Source organism: Chinchilla lanigera, unplaced genomic scaffold (assembly GCF_000276665.1).
Source record: "Chinchilla lanigera isolate Chin_1 unplaced genomic scaffold, ChiLan1.0 scaffold00002, whole genome shotgun sequence".
Classification (NCBI taxonomy): domain Eukaryota; kingdom Metazoa; phylum Chordata; class Mammalia; order Rodentia; family Chinchillidae; genus Chinchilla; species Chinchilla lanigera.
Genome location: NW_004955403.1, coordinates 21,464,745 through 21,481,989, shown reverse-complemented (window position 1 = coordinate 21,481,989; position 17,245 = coordinate 21,464,745).

Here is a 17,245-nt window from a genome sequence, read left to right as displayed (position 1 = left end):
CCTTCAAAGTGCTTCACTGAAACCTCTGCTTCTGTTGTCCTAGCTTTTTCTTCTGTCTTACATTCTCTTGCCTCCTCATAAGCCAATCCTTACAGTTACAGTTTGCCACATGAATAATCTTTGAGCTCAATATTCTTAATCTATATCGCAAAAATCCCATTTAATGTGCTAGTGAACATATTCAAGAATTTTTGAGATTGCCATGTGGACATTTTTGAGGGACCATAATCAGCCAGCACATATGTTCTATATAAACTCCACAGCTGGACATGTGCACACAGGGAGCAAGGGTAGTGAGGAAAAAGCAAGATCAAGCTCTGTGCAGGCTGAAAAAAAATAGGAGTAACCATCAAAGAAGATTAAAAAACAATGACGGTAAAACAGAACTGCTCCACCTGATCCGCTGTTATGGTTTATCTCTGAATGTGCCCCAAAGCCTCATGCATCCATACATGAGGCTTCAGGTGGGGGGTTGGATCATGGCAGGGTTGATATTTATCAGTGGATTAGTCCACTGATGAGTCTATAATTAAATGTGATTTGGGAGGTGAAGCCTGGTTGGAGGAGACTGGTCACTTGGGGCCTGGCCTGGCAGGATCTCTCTCCTTCCCTTCTCCTGCTTCCTGCTGCCATGCCATGACCTGTGTCTCCTCTGTAAAGCCCCTATGCCCCCTACTCTGCTTTGGAGTCAGCAGAATATTGATTGAAACCTGGAGAAACTGTCAAAATAAACTTTTCCTGTTTAAGTTGTGTCTGTTGAGTATCACACATCAGTGAGAAGGTAGCTGAGGTGATGCCATATCCAGATCACTCCCAAAAGAGAGTTCAGGGAAGAGGAAACAATGCTGTGTCATAATTATTTACTCTGCTAAATTTGCTCTGTACAAGGCCCTTGTCTAAATAATGGGATACATGAATAACAAAGCTACCTGAAATTCTTTTTTTTTTTTTTTTTTTTTTTTTTTTTGGTTTTTTGGTTTTTCTCAGGTACTGGGAACCGAACTCACGACCTTGTGCTTGCCAGGCAGGCGCTTTGCCGCTGAGCTAAATCCCCAGGCCCTGAAATTCTTCCTATTAGGAAATTTACAATAAGCAAATCTCCAGAGATCACTGTGATTTGTAGAAAAATAACAATGAGAGATGTGAGAAGGAATAATGGAGAATAAGTGAGATGGATAAGATTTTAAGTTCAGTGATGGGCCAAGGCCCCCACAAGATCACACTGAGTTGAGACAGAATTGAGAAAAGGGAGTTAATAATGAAAGATTCTAGACGAAGAGAGTTCCAGGTGGAGAAAATAGTGCAATGACACTGATGACAAGAGGAAGGAACTTCACTTATATGTAGGAAGTGGAGAGGGTAACATGAGATGAAATTAGAGAGACAAGAAAGTGCCCAAAGGTGGTGTGGCCTGTCGGTTAAAGCCAGTATTTTTTACTTACTATTAAGTGCAATAGAAAATCAGTGAGGGATAGCACTTGGTGTGGATAAGATCTTATTTGTGCCAGAATTTGGACAGGGAAGTGGGGCCTCAGGAAGACCAAGATTGGGGACTGCAGGAGTAGAGAAGAGAGTAATGATGCTGTGATGCGGCAGCAGAGTGGTGGGCAGTATCGTCCACACCGGTGGACTGTACTTTTGGTGGAATTTGATGGCTTTACTGGTAAACGGCACTAGCCACATTTGTTCCTTCTTATCCCACTTGTACTTCACAAGAATAGGCTTGTAATACTTGTGATTTGACTTTTTAAAAGTGCTATTTTCGGGTATCTTCCAACTCTTAAAGTTGGGTTATCTTATCGTGTAGGTTTTGTCAAGCTACAAATTATAGTCAGTATTTTTACTCACCAATGACTAGTTTAAGGTGATTATGATGACAACCTTGTCTACCCAAGTTTGTCATAAAAAATTAAAAATTACATGATTAGTGTGAGGGTAAATATTGTTCCTAAACTATGCTACTAGAATGTGTTAGTACATTTTGCTCTGAAATACATATTTATTAAGAGTACATACTCACAAAAAATCATTCAATAAGAACGATTATTCTGAAATTTTGTAAACATGAATCTTCAAAATGAATTAAAAATGGGTTTGTTTCCTTTCTTTTTAGGCAACATAGAAAAGATGAAAAGTTAAATTGCCCAAATAACTTAGTTTTATTTTTTTATAAATTACAAAGAAAAATAAATTTCTTTTCCATCACTAAGCTTATTTATCCATAAACACTAAGAATAGGAAAATAGTTTGTTATAGCAGGTATCCCCCATTAAACAAAGATTAAAGGTATCCAGTAGTAGTGATCATTTAGAAGGCATCTATCAGAAAATTCCTTGTTGCTGTTTATTTTATTAGTTCAGTTGAATGGAAACAATAGCAGGTTTGGATTTAAGAAAGTTAAGGATGGGTTTGTTTTCTTCTTAACAAGGAAGGGAAGCAGGGAACACATACAGACAGTACTGCAGAAGTCAAAACAAGGAAAACTCGCCCAGACCTTAAGAAGGCCGCCTTGAAACAAAGGATTTTCATTCCAAAGAAAACAATAGACCGTGGGCACAAATGGCTGTCTGTGAGTTCCTGGGGGGAAATCATTCTAAGCACACATTTGCTAACTTGTTCCACGTTCCACATAGTATCAAGTTTGCTTTTCTACCCCAAGTTCTGATAGGTTAAACTAAGTGAGTCTAACAGCTTTCAGAGGGTCAAATTCTTTCATTCCAGAACTTTGTAGGCTAATTCAGGATAACATATTAATCTCCTATATCTACAATAATCAGCTTTGTTTCCTTCTTTCTTCCTTCACTTCTCTTTAATTTAGTAAGTTCTTTTTTTAGTATGGCACAATGGAAGAACAATAAAGAATTGTCCCTTAACAACAGAAGCTTGCATGTTGCTGGAGTATCATTCTTTCCATTCTGAAATTCATAAAGTAGGTTGAGATACTGGACCCAGGGTCATGTGTATTTACAGTGTGGAATTCTCTTGCTTTACAATCAGAAGGCAAAATATTACTGTAAACAAAAAACAGGGCAAAATACACTTTTGCATTTGGTAGTGTTGTTATTGCACATGGATAGATTTTTGCAAAAATTAGAAACCGATTTTGCAAGTGCAGCTTGGTAAGAGGAAAATGGAATTTTAAATGACACTGTAAGAAATTTTACAAGGAATTTCCCTCCTGACTATTCAATTTATACCAATTTTTCTTTTTCTAATTTTTTTTTTTTTTTTTTTTTTTTGGTTTTTCTCCGGTACCGGGAACCAAACTCACGACCTTGCGCTTGCCAGGCAGGCGCTTTTGCCGCTGAGCTAAATCCCTAGCCCCCTTTTTTAAATTTTTTAAGGAGAATAAAAAAGTAACAAAATAGCAGCAACGTAGACTAAAACAAAATAAAGCAAAAAGAATAAAAAAGATACATGATTTCAAAACAAAATGATAGAAATTAACAGAGGTTGTTATACTACATATTGTTATTGTCAATGAAGTTGCTCAGATTACCAAATGTAACAATGCAAGATTGATCAAACCATTAAAGAGAATAAAAATAATGAAAAAAGCACTAGAAGCAACACAAAACTTCACCAAACAATATGGTAGGAATTTACCAATGGTTGTTATATTGCATATTGTTGTCTTCAGTGAAGTTGCTCAGATTACCAGATGTAAGAATGGGAGATTGATCAAACCATTAAAGTAAATAATAATAATAATAATAAAAACATTAGAACTTCACTAAACAAGATGGTAGGAATTCACCAGTGGTTCTTATATTGCATATTGTCTTCAAATTAGTTGTTAATATTACCAGATATAAGCATGCAAAATTGGCCAAAAATTTAAAGCATTAACAGTCTCTATCAATAAACCACTAGACATCAGCAGTACAATTTCTCCAGCTTTCCATATATATATATTTTTTCCTTCTGCTTTCTTTCTTTTTATTCTTTCCCTCATCCCAGTTGTTTCTTCCCTTGAAACAATTTCTTTCATTTTCACAATATCTAATGTACCTTTTGGGTTTTATTTACTTTCAGGGTCTTACACTCAGGAGACAATATAGTGTTTACACAGGTAGGTCTGATTCATTTCACTTATGAGTATGGTCTCTAATCACATCCATTTACCTATAAAAGCCTTGAGTTTATCTTTTTTTATAGCTGAGTAATACTCTACTGTATAAAAATACCACATTTTTTTTTATCCGTTCCTCAGTTGATGGGTATTTGGGTTGTTTCCAAGATTTAGCTATGACAAATTGAGCTGCTATAAACATGATTGCACATATATTGCTGTGGTATGATGCTTTTAATTCTTCTGCAAAAATACCCAGAAAGGGAATAGCTGGATTGAATGGAGCCTTTAGTCCTAGTTTCGTGAGGAATCTTCAAACTGATTTCCACAGTGGTTTCACCAGTCTACACTCCCACAAGCAGCAGAGAATTGTTCCTTTTTCCCCATAGATGCTCCCGCATTTGTTATTGGTTGATTCCTTGATGATAGACATTATTTCCAGTGTGAGATGGAATCTCAGTGTTGCTTTAGTTTGCATTTCTCAAATGACCAATGATGTGGAACATTTTTTCATATAGTTATTTGCCCTTTGTATTTCTCCATCTGAGAGGTGTATTCATCTCAAATGCCCATTTTTGGATTGGGTCTTTGAATTTTTGGGCCTGATTTTTCAACTTTTTATATGTTCTAGATAGAAGTCCTTTGTCTGAGAAACAGCTGTCTAAAATTTTCTTCTGAATTCATGGTTCTTTTTTTACTTTGTTGGTGACTTCTTTTGATGTTTAAAAACTTTTCAATAAGATGAGATCCCAGCTGGTGATTCTTTGAAGTATTTCCTGTGCAGTTTGGTTTTTCTTCATGAACTATCTGTCCATCCCTATGTCTTCAGGATTTCTACCTACTTTCTCATCCAGTAGATTTAGTGTTTCTGTTTTAATATTTAGATCTTCAGTACATTTTGACTTTGGTTTAGTGCATAGTGATAGACAAGGGTCTAATTTTAGGCTTCAGCTTGTGGAAAGCCAGTTTTTCCAGCACCATTTATCAAAGAGTCTATATTTCTTCTAGTGAACTTATTTGTTCACTTTTTCAAAGATAATTTGGCTGAGTGTGTTTGTAGTTGTATCTACATCTTTTGATCTGTACCATTGATCTTCAGGCCTGTTTTTTTTTTGCCAGTACCATTTCTCTTTTATTACAGTAGCATGGAGTAAAATTTCAAGTCAGGGATTGTGATGTCTCCTGCCTTTCCTTTGTTGCCCAGGACTGCTTTTCTATACTAGGCCTCTTCTGGTTCCAGATGAATTTTAGGAATATTTTCTCTAGATTTGTAAGGTATACTAATGGCATTTTAATTGGGATTGAATTGAATCTGTACAACAATTTTGGGAGTATGGCCATTTTAACAGTGTTGATTGTTCCTACCCATGAGAAAGGAATATCTTTCCATTTTCTGAAATCCTCTTTGATTTCTTTTGTCAGAGTACTGTAAGTTTCACTGTATAGATCTTTTACTTCTTTGGTTAGATTGTTTCCTAAATATTTCATTTTATAGATGCTATTATGAAAGATATAATTTCCTTAATTTCTCTCTGTCTGTTTTTGTTTGTGCACAAGAATGCTATTGATTTTTGAGTGCTGACTTTATATCCAACTACACTTCTGAATTTGGTTATTAAATCTATAAGTCTTTTGGTGGAGTTTTTGTGATGTTTTATGTACACTACCATGTCATCTGCAAATAATGATAATTTCACTTCTACCTTTCCTATCCTTATTCATTTATTTCTCTCTCTTTTCTAATTGCTCTAGCTAATGTTTCCAGAACTATATTGAATAGGAGTGGTGATAGGGGACATTCTTGTGCTGTTCCTGATTTTAAAGAAAAAGTTTCAGTTTTTGTCCATTTAGCATGATGTTGGCTGTTGGTTTGTCATAGATGGCTTTTATCAGAATGAGGTAAAGATCATCTCTTCTTATTTTGTGTGGGGCTTTTATCATGAACGAGTGTTGAACTTTATCAAAATCTTTTTCTACATTTGTTGAGGTGATCGTGTGATTTTTGTCTTTGGTTCTATTGATATGGTGTATTATATTAATTGATTTGCATATGTTGAACCATCCCTGCATTCCTGTGATGAATCCCACTTGGTTGTGCTGCATAATATACAAGATGATTTAATTGCATTCTGTTGGCTAATATTTTATTGGGAATTTTTGTATCTATATGCATTAAGGAGATTGGCCTATAGTTCTCTTTTATGGTTGGTTCTTTCTCTGGTTTTGGTACCATTGTAATACTTACCTCCAGGAATGAGTTAGGGAGAATTCCTTCCTTTTCAATTTCACTAAAGAGTTTGAGAAGAATTGGCCTTAAATTTTCTCTATTTTCTTATGGAATTCAGCTGTGAATCCATCAGGACATGGGCTTTTCTTTGTCAGTAAGCTTTTTATTAAATTTTCAATTTTGTTGGCTGATATTGTGTTATTTGGGAATGTTATATCTTCTTGATTCTTCTTTGGTAATTCATATGTGTCTAAAGATCTGTCTACTTCTGTGTTTTCTATCCAATGAAAGTAAAGATTTTCAAAGTAAGTATTGATGATCTTCTGAATTTATATAGGATCTGCAGTGAGTTCATCCTTTTCATTCCTTACTGCGTCAACTAAAGTTTTTTCTTTACTTTTTTTGAAAAGGTTGGCTAGGGGTTTATCAATTTCTTTCAAAGAATCAACTCTTTGATTCATTAATTTATTCTTTCAAAGAATTTTATTCTTTCAAAGAATCAACTCTTTGATTCATTAATTCTTTGTATTGTTTCCTTAGTCTCCTTTGTGTTAATTTCTGCTCTGATCTTTATAATTTCCTTCCTTGTTTGGGCTTTGGGCTTGACTAGCACTTCTTTTTCTAGAATCTGGAGGTGCAGCATAAGATTGTTTATTTGTGCTCGTTCTGTTTTTCTGAATGGTGGGAATTCACCATTATGAATTTCCCTCTGAGGACTATTTTCATTGTGTCCCATAGGGTCCTATAGGTTGTATATGCATTTTCATTTGTTTGTAAATATTGTTTAATTTCTTCTTTAATTTCATCTAGCACCATTGGTTGTTCCAGAGGGTGTTATTTAATTTTGATGTATTTATGGAATTTCTGGAATTCTTTTGTCATTAATTTCCAATTTCATTGCACTATAGTTCAATAGTGTGCATGGTATAATTTCAATTCCTCTACTTAAGCATGTTCTATGTGGTATTATATGATCTATTTTGGAGAACATTTCATATGCAGCTGAGAATAATGTGTATTCTGATCTTGTTGGGTGGAACACTCTGTAAAGTTCTGCTAAGTCCACTTGTTCACATTTTTGGTTTAGTTCTGCTATTTCTTTGGTGATTTTTTTGTCTAGTTGATCAAGCTCTTAGTGACAATACGCTGATTAAGTCCCCTATTGTGACTGTGTTACCACTTATTTGATTTTTCACTACAGTTAAAATTTGCCTTATCAAGTTGGGTGCTCCTGTATTTGGTGCAAAGATATTTATGATTTTTATCCCTTCCTCTTGTAATTTCCTCCCAACAAGTATGCAGTAACCTTCTCTATCTCTTTGTTGCCTGCAAACAGAATAGCTACTCTCACTTTTTTTGGGTTCCTGTCAAGTGGAGTATGGTTTTCCATCCTTTGAATTTCAGTATATGAATTTCCTTTTGGGTTAAATGCATTTCTTGTGTTCAGCACATTGTTGGATTTTTTCTTCTGGATCCACTCTGTCAGTCTGCTTCTTTGGATTGGTGAATTCAGACTCTTTAGATTGATAGCTATCACTGATATGTATTAGCTTATCTTTCTCATGTTATTTACCTGTTCTTTTTTCCCTGCTTTTTCCCTCAGTTTTATTGCTTGCTAAGTTCGGTGGTTCCTTTCCACTGCTGTTCTTGCAATTGTGCTTATTTTTAATCTCTTTCTAGAATATCTTTTTGTTCTCTTTGTGGGGTTGGTTTGGCACTCGTGAATTTCTTAAGTTGTTCTTTATCATGCAAATATTTTATTTCTCCATTAGTTTTGGAGTATAGTTTTGCAGGATACATCAATCTGCATTGGAAGTTGTTTTCTTTTAAGACTTGAAATACTTCACTCCAAGCTCTTCTTGATTTGATGGTTGTGTTGAGAAATCTGCTATGATTCTGATGGACTTTCCTTTAGAGGTGATCTGTTTTCTTTCTCTAACTTTTTTTTTTTCTGTCTTTTTGAGACAGGGTCTCACTATGAAGTTCAGTCTGGCCTTGAGCTCATTTTATAGCCTAGGCTGGTCTTGAATTTTCAATGATCCTCCTGCCTCAGCCTCCCAAGTGCTGGGATTACAGGTGTGTGCCACCATGCCAGGCTTCTTTAGCAGCTTTTAATATTCTGTTCTTGTGCTGAATTTCTAAGATCTTGATTATTGTATTTCCGAGTTTAGCTTTATTTTGGTTATGGCTAATTGAAGTTCTATATGCCTCACTTTTCCATATGTCAGATTCCTTTTCTATTCTTGGGAAATTTTCTGCTATTACTTCTGCAAATAGTTATTTTTATGTCATTTGTGTTGACTCCTGCTGTTTTACTTACACCTATTAATCTTACATTGTTTTTTGTTGCATCATCTTGCAGCTGTTGAATTATTATTTTCTGGTTCCTTGTTATTTTTAACAGATCTTGCCTTTCATGAGAGTTAGCTGCAATGCTGTCTAGAAAGTCTGAAAGTCTATCTTCAGTTATGTTCAACTGGTTTTACCAGTGTCTAATGGAATTTTTAATTTCCTGGATACCAGTTTTAATCAGTTTTATGCATTCTAATTCTTGCCTATATTGTTAATTCAAGGTGTCCATAATTTTTCTATGCTCCTCTATTATTTTATCTATGTCTTCTTTCGATGTGCTGAGCAATCCTTTCATTATTGTTGTCATTTCTTTTTTTTTTGTTTTTTTTTTTTTTTTTTTTTTTTTTTTTGGGGGGGGGGGTTTTCTCCGGTACCGGGAACCGAACTCACGACCTTGCGCTTGCCAGGCAGGTGCTTTGCCGCTGAGCTAAATCCCCAGCCCCGTCATTTCTTTTTTTACCTGAGAGATTATTTTGGATCTTATATCTTCTATAGCCTGATAGAGTTGTTTCTTTATTTCAGTTGCTATCATTTCAGAAATTTCAGGGGTATGACTTCTAATCATTTCTATGCGTGTCTTCTGGACTTTTCTGGGTGGGGTGGAGGTTTCAGATTGCATTTTACTCCTTTGTTTTGTCATTTTTGAAGATCCATAGGTTCCCTGAGCTCAGCCTCACTCCCATGATGATGTGGGAGTGGCATGGCAAGAAACCAAAAGTCTCCAGTGCTCAGCATGGCTCCCTCAATGGTGGGAGGGCAAGTTGCTGATGGTCCTGAAGATTTCCAGAGCTCAGCTTGGCTCCCATATGGTGGAGGAGGGATGGGGTAGCTCACTGAGGTTCCCAAGGCTGTCCAGGGCTCTGTTTGTCTCCCAGGTATATCAATTTTTCTAATGAACAATGAACATCAGCACTGAGACCAGAGTTCAAGGTTAGTACAGGGTTGTGTCAGTGTGTTACAGCAGAATTCGGGTTGTATTCCACAAGAGACCTTCTCTATTGAGAACAAAACAGAGTTTAATTTAAGGCTAGCCACCCTTCATCCCTGATTTTCAAATCAGGAAAGTGGGTATGGGCCTGCCTTTGTTCCTACCTTATATACATTTTTGGTTTCCATGGTAACAGTTTGGAATGCTGTAGCCCTGGCCACGCGTTGTTTTCCTTGTGCCATGTGACCAGGTCAGGCTCCAGTCATGAGCCCAACCACAATGATACATACCTTCTATACTCTGTTCTGTATGCCCCCCTGTAGATAGCCATACATTTCCTTTATGGTTACAATGTTTATCTAAGGCCAGGGAAGGGATGAAACATCATAGGGTCATAGATGGTTATCTGAGCCTGGGTGTTCTTTGTCTTTGGAGAAGCATTCCAAGGCTAAGTCAGGACTGAAAAGTTAACTTTTCATATCCCCTCTGAGATGTTTCTCAAGATACATTTTGAAGATTGCACTAAGACTAGATTTATTCTATTTAAAATGATATGCTGAGTTGCCATCCCCTATAAGTACTGCAGATATTCATTCCAAATAATAATCAAGAGCCTATAATCAAGCATATTGGGAATTATAGACAATTGTGAAGCCAGTATTTAGAAATCTCCATGTACTGTCCACCATTGATGAGTACTAAAGACATGTGCTATTATGGTTTGTGTCTACATGTTCCCTCAAATCCTCATGCAGTCATGGTGTAGGCTTTTAGAGTTTTGATTCATGGTTGTGTGTGCTTCCTGCCCTGGGTAGATAGTTTGCATATGTAAGGGAGAGGAAGAGGCTGCTTGCCACCATTCCTCCCCTTTGTGCTTTTTGCTTTGCTGTCTTCTGCTGCCATGAATGTTTGCCCTCTGCCATGTGCCACTCTGCTTTGGAACCAGCCAAGTATGGACTGAAATCTCCACCAACTGTGAGCTAAATAAACTTTTCTTTCCTTAATTTTGGGAGTCAGGTATTTTGTCTCAGTAAGAGACAAAAGTAACCAACGAGAGAAAAGTAACCAAGACATGTGCTATAGGATTTTATAGATTATATCAATACTAATAAAAATAAATAAATGTAAAAATAATAAAAACAATTTAGCACAGTGAAAATAATGATCAAAATGCTTTTCCCCCCTCTATCCCACCAATTTCCTGCAACATCAAAGTCCCTTTCTGTGTCTTTCTATCCCAGTTATTTCTCAAGTTTAGACAAGGTTAGCTCTCACCATCACTGTGGCTAAAGATAAAAGAGCCCTAGCTTCCTAGAAACTAGGAAATAGCAAAACTGTAAAAAAAATAAAACAAAAAAAACATGGGCTTAGTAGACTGAACAACTCAAAAAAGTAAGTCAGTGTATAAGAACAGGGGCAGATTATTGGAATGTTACCATCCTAAGAACTTCACCCCTCATAAAGAAGGCTGTGTGGCTGCATGAGTAGAAAGGAGGTGAGATTCTAAAAGGAACGATGAGGGCAGCCTTTACAAATGCATCATATATGCTATCCTTAGAGATTCATCATTCTCTTGATCCATTAAAGGGACTGAGAAAGCCTACAAATAAATGTATATAACCTGACTTAACCCAAAATTACTTATGTTTTTTTGAGCAAGGAATTACCCAGGTATGTGCTGAAACACAATTTGGAAGAGTTCATTGGTTTAGTAAATCAAAGTTTTGCCTGAACCCTCACTTTGTTCTTTCTGAAATTAGTTTATACCTCAACATTTTTCAGTTGTCTTGTAAACTACCAAAAATCTAAGTGGGATCTATGAATTTGTGCAAAATAAGATGCATTATTTTCATCCTATGCTGACATTAAATATTCTTAACTGTGTATTATGTTGAAAGAAAGAGAATCAAATGTGTGTGTAAAGTTCATTGTCAGCTGTTATCTTTGGGAACTTTTGAAGCTTGTCAATGTTGTCAGTGTTGACATATGATAATCAAGCAAGGCATGCATTGATAAGAAACATCACGGACATTTAGCTTAGTTTCAGTTTCATTTAGCAAAGGAAAACATCTGCTGTGGCAAAAGCTTAATTGGTTTTCTTCTGATGTCACTGTGCTGCTACTTACTAGGCATCAGCACAGCAAACGGACAGATTGCATGTTGTGTTGACTCCTTCGTCTCCATAGCACCAAAACATACAAAGCCTGTTATATACAGTGGGAAGAAATACAGAGTAACTTTTGTATGTTTACTTTTCCATTTTGGCAAAGTATTGAAGGACTTTAAATTATAACAGTTTCTCTTGTCATTCTTTTGACAAAGTATTTAAGGACTTTCAATTATAATGGCTTCTCTTGTCAATCTGTAACTGGTTAAGAGATGCACAATTCCTGGTTTCATTACAAACAATCACAAAGATATCATCAAATGGCAACCATTGATTCCTGGCTTGAAACTCATTCTTTCAGAAAAAAATAGCTATTTAATCCCTGTGAAAGCAAATTTGGGATTTCAAACTTTAATAAGTATTGTAATCAACAGCAAACCTTTAATTTCTCTAGGTCTGATAATAGCAGAAGAGAAGATGGGTAATCTGTCTGCTGGGAACTTTGCCTGTCATAACAACAGCATATTTTGGAAAGTTGTTAGTAACCAGCTGGTAAAATACAGGAAGTGTATGCTTCATCAGACTGTATCTAATGGGGTAAAATAGAGGAAGTGTATGCTGCATCGGACTGTATCTAATGGGGAAGACACCCTACTGGCAACTTCTCAAATTATAAAACAATAAAAAATGGGTCAGTAAAGACCAATTTTATCCAGAGGATGAAAAGCAGCTTGTTTTATAAAAATATGAAACAAGAAAATAAACAAACCAAAAAAATAGACAAACCAGTTTGTCTCTAACTAAACAAATTAGAATAGTTTTTTTAACTTATAATTTTTGAAATTATGCTTAATCATTGCTCAATAATTTTATGCCAACTTCTACAATTTAAAATTTTTCTCTGGGGCTGGGGATTTAGCTCAGCGGCAAAAGCGCCTGCCTGGCAAGCACAAGGTCGTGAGTTCGGTTCCCGGTACCGGAGAAAAACCAAAAAAAAAAAAAAAAAAAATTTTTCTCTCTTTCTTTCTTTCTCTCTTTCTTGAGTTTTGTGGTGATGGGGATCAAATCCAGACCCCTGGATTTGATCAAATCCAGACTCTATTAGTGAGCTATACTCCATTTTAAAATGGAGAATCTTGACATTTTAAAATTAACCAGTTAAGGGGCTGGGGATTTAGCTCAGTGGCACAGCGCTTGCCTGGCAAGCGTGAGGTCATGAGTTTGATTCCCAGTACTGGAAATAAAACAAACTAAGACAAAACAAAATAAATAAAATTAACTAATTAAATGTTTCATCATTTTGTCTGGTGCTCACATATCACACAGTAATGTTGTTATTTGCTAAACATCTCACCACTGAATATTTGGGTTAGCACATTGTTTTCAGCTCTATTGCTTTAAAGCAATAATTGTAAGAGAAATAACTTCATGAAAGAAATGCCAATCCTATTTCTGCACTGATATGCACAGAAAGGTAAACGATTTAGTGGAAGATCTTGGAGCTGATATTGAGACCAGAAAAGATCTATAAATTGTTATGATGCTCATTACTTTATTTAATAGACATGATATAAATTTCATCCTACAGGTGATGTAGAAATTTCTACCTGTTTTAAATTATCTCCTCATCCTAGATAAACTTCTGCACACTGACATGCACACATACTTGCAAAGTAAACCTACATGTATACTTTGGTCCAAATAAGTTAAATAAAACAAGATTCTAGTGAAGTTTGCTGAATTGATCATGTCTGGATTATAGAAAAATGTTTGAATCTTCCAAAGTGTTTTGGTACCATGTCTATTGTGATCTAGATCACACAGTGGCTGCACTTTGGTTCACCAAATCCGAAATGGAGCCCAGGAGCACCGAGGAAGTGTGCTCATCCTCATTGAGAACACACTGGCTTTGAAATGGGCCAAACCAAGATATCTGGAACCTATTTGCTTTAGCTGGAACTGTGGTTTTTGTACAGTGCAACAAATAGGCTTCAGACTGATAAACTGACCATTTGCCTGCACCATTCGTATGTGGAGCACTATGACTTGCGGCTGTAGTTTTCACTTTTTAAGACACTACGTTTCTCCTCCCATCCTCAGAACACAGTTCAGTTGCTTCTCATCCTTTTGTGTTCCAATTTCTCAAATTATTTTGAATAAACACTTTATATTTGAGCCTGGTATGGTTTTATTTTTCAGACTTGTTGAGATTATGATACTAAATCCTTGTTGACAGGATTTCTATAGATATATCAACAAGATCTTCTGTATCTTTTGTCTTGCTAAGATTTGCAGAAAATAAGAAAATATTGCAAAGGGCATATTAAATATTATAAGGATTTCCTAATAGTAATTTCTAAATCGTGTCAAAACTGCTCATGGTCACATAAATTATAGTCAAAAAAATTCATATCACACAATAATTCATGCCATATCCAGCTCAGAAAAATTAATAACAAAACTGATATGTCAACATTCAACTATAGCTTACATAGTTAGCCTCAAAGATTTGAGGTTATTGACATACTGGAAGAACTAACATGATACTGTTTGTTTAATGACTCAGATATTTCTAACACATTTTAGTCAAGGAAAAACTACTATACCAAAACATTTTTTAAAAAATAACACTTACTCAGCATTTGTGACTTTCTAGACCAAACTAGAGTAAATTTTAATGTTTTTTTCAATAAGTGCACGAGTATTGTTTTTAAATTGAGTTTAACTAGACCAGTATTTTCAAATTAGCCTTTCCTTTCAGGGTTAGACTGTATTTCTAGTAGAATTTTCACTCAGTCACAATAATGTGTTGAACTCAGAATTATAGCAACTTTTCCTGGTGCTCTTGAATTTAATGACTAAAAGTGGGTATTTTAAAAAATATATGAAGCAGTTCGGAGACTTTCTCATTATTGGATGCAATGTCCTGTAATGCTTTCTACCTAACATAATAATAAAATATAAATTTTATAAGGTGCTTTTTGTTGTTGTTATGTGGAAAACTAGTGTTTCTGTAAGATAAAAACATGGAATTAATTGTTTAGACTAGAGCCCTCAGCACTGGTGCTATTTTATATGCAAATTTACTGGACGAATTTTGCTTTACTTGTATATAAAATCAAATGGATGAAATTGTCTGACTAGGTGGAACTAAGATGTTAGACCATTTCATTCTATTTGAAAAGAATTTGCAATTCAGCATTTTATACAAATCTAATTGAAATGTAATTATGCCTCTGTAAAGCAGTGATAAACTTAATATATGGGAATAGTTATTAGGTGCAAATAAAATGTCAAAACCCAGCAAATTATAGAACAGTTATCAGTATGACAGTTTAAAATAACATAACTGGCTCTAACTCTGGGTTAGAAACAGTTATTGAAGCTGTGGAAGGGGCCATTTAACAGAATAAACTGCATTTTTCTGACTACAGAGTAAGTTTTTAATAAAGTGACAATAATAGATTCTATCAAGAGGTAGACTGTGTATCACAGATAGGGGTTCAAGAAGCTCATTGTTACCTCAGCCTACACCAGCATCAATTCTCAGGTGCATTCTTAGGACTAAATGGTTTGTGGCCTGCAGCAAAAAGGCCTGAGGCCACTTTAAAAAAAAACGAGGCATTTTGTTATCTTAGTAAAAGAGGTGAAATAGTCTTTTTGGATCGTGAAATCATGAATCATTTAAAACTGTATGACTAGTCATTTTGAGTTGGTATGTTTTTCTTTTTCCTCCGCTTTCTTCTTTTTGTTGTCAGTGTTAGTATGAGTCTTTTTCTTGGAGAAAACGCCTGAAGTCCCAGAGTGGCTTCTGGCAGCCCCTTAGCAGGACCTAGAGATTTTATTGCTGGAGGATAAGAGAGTGTAACAAAACAGAAGGCTTTGACACCTAGATGGGATTTTGTGTCACTACCCAGTAAGGTTTTTTCAAGTGCCCATTAATACAGTTTGGTTTTTTAAATCCTCTTTTTAGATTGAATCTAACTTACCAGTGCTGCAAGAAGCTTTTGACTTGCTAAAAAGATAACTGATAGAACATACTGAATAGTTTTTCACAGAATATAGTACAAAGTAGAAATGTTTGCCTTTTCAGTGAGATTTGAAATACTTTCAAGTTTAGCAGCTCTTAGTAATAATTTTGACAGTGTAAATATAAAAATAAATTTTTAAGAAATTTCTCTTTTCTTTCTATGTACTCATCTTAAATTCAGAACTCTGAAAGCAGACTGCTGATCACCCTACAATGTGACTTCTATGTTTATGGCAGACTCTTGCAGGAGAAGTCTAGATATCCATACACTGCAGAAGTGTCTTAATTATTTTTCTATCATTGCCAAGACAAAATACTCAACACCTAACGTTAAGGGGAAAAAGGTTTATTTAGCTCACAGTTTTTGGAGGTTTCAGTCCATACTTGGCTGGCTCCAAGGCAAGGTGGTACATGGCAGAGGGCAGCAGTTCATGACAGTGGAAGACAGCAAAAGCAATAAGAGGCAGGAGAGAGAGAGAGAAAAGCCTCTTTTGGTCCCTTATATTGTATGCAGGCTACCCACCCTAAGGTGGGTGCAGCACTCACACCCTTAATACCAACACTGGACTATGAATCAATCACAAGCTCTACAAGCCTGCCCTATGACTGCATTGGTCTTTAGGGGAACATCTAGATACAACCATAACAAGAAGGGTATAATATTTATCTCACATATTTTATATAAATAGTATAGTAAAGTCCTCACAATAATCAGGTTTTGGGAATATGCCCAAACAAACTATTGGAAGAACATTTGACAAGAATCTACAAGATACATTGTTTTCAATTTTAACAAGTGTTATTTAGGGTTTTGATGCTCCTGGAGGAAGAAATGAAAGTATCAAAGTGTGTATATTAAGAAACAAATCTCAGAAATAAGTACTAAATGCAGCTAAAAACCATCAGATTGTCATTCACAGACCTCTGAGGAACATTCTCTAGTTATAAAAGTTTTGTTTTTTTTTTTAGTTTTCTCCCAAATTTTCCTTTTCTGACGTATTACTAACATGTAACTATGAAAGGGGAATATACAAAATAAATCCTTCTTAATTCCTTCGTGCAATTCATAAAAGAAATTTTGGATTTACATAGATGTCTGTAAAAGGCAGAGATAAACTCCAAGGTACTTTCTAGCTGCGTTTTGGAACACCTATGAGTTTTCATCAGTATAAATGTACAGAAACCCCTTTGCAGGAGGGTTATATGAGAATCTCAGTGGAAGTTAGAAGTCTGATGTTTAGATCAGTGCAGGGAAATACTTACAAGGTTGACGCTAACTTCACACCTCTCCAATTCCACATCTCCAGGACTGGGAAGTCGGCAAGACACTTAGTGGAACTCAAATTTTTATGCCAGCAATGTGAAAAAATAAAACATGCTCAAATAATCATATACAAAACACTGATATTTTCAGAGGCCAAAAATGATTAAAGGATTAAATGGTTTTATCATAATTCCTTTTCATAGCACAGCCTCAGTTTATACATTCATCTGCAATTTCTGATTTGTCCTCAGATAGAAAAACATGT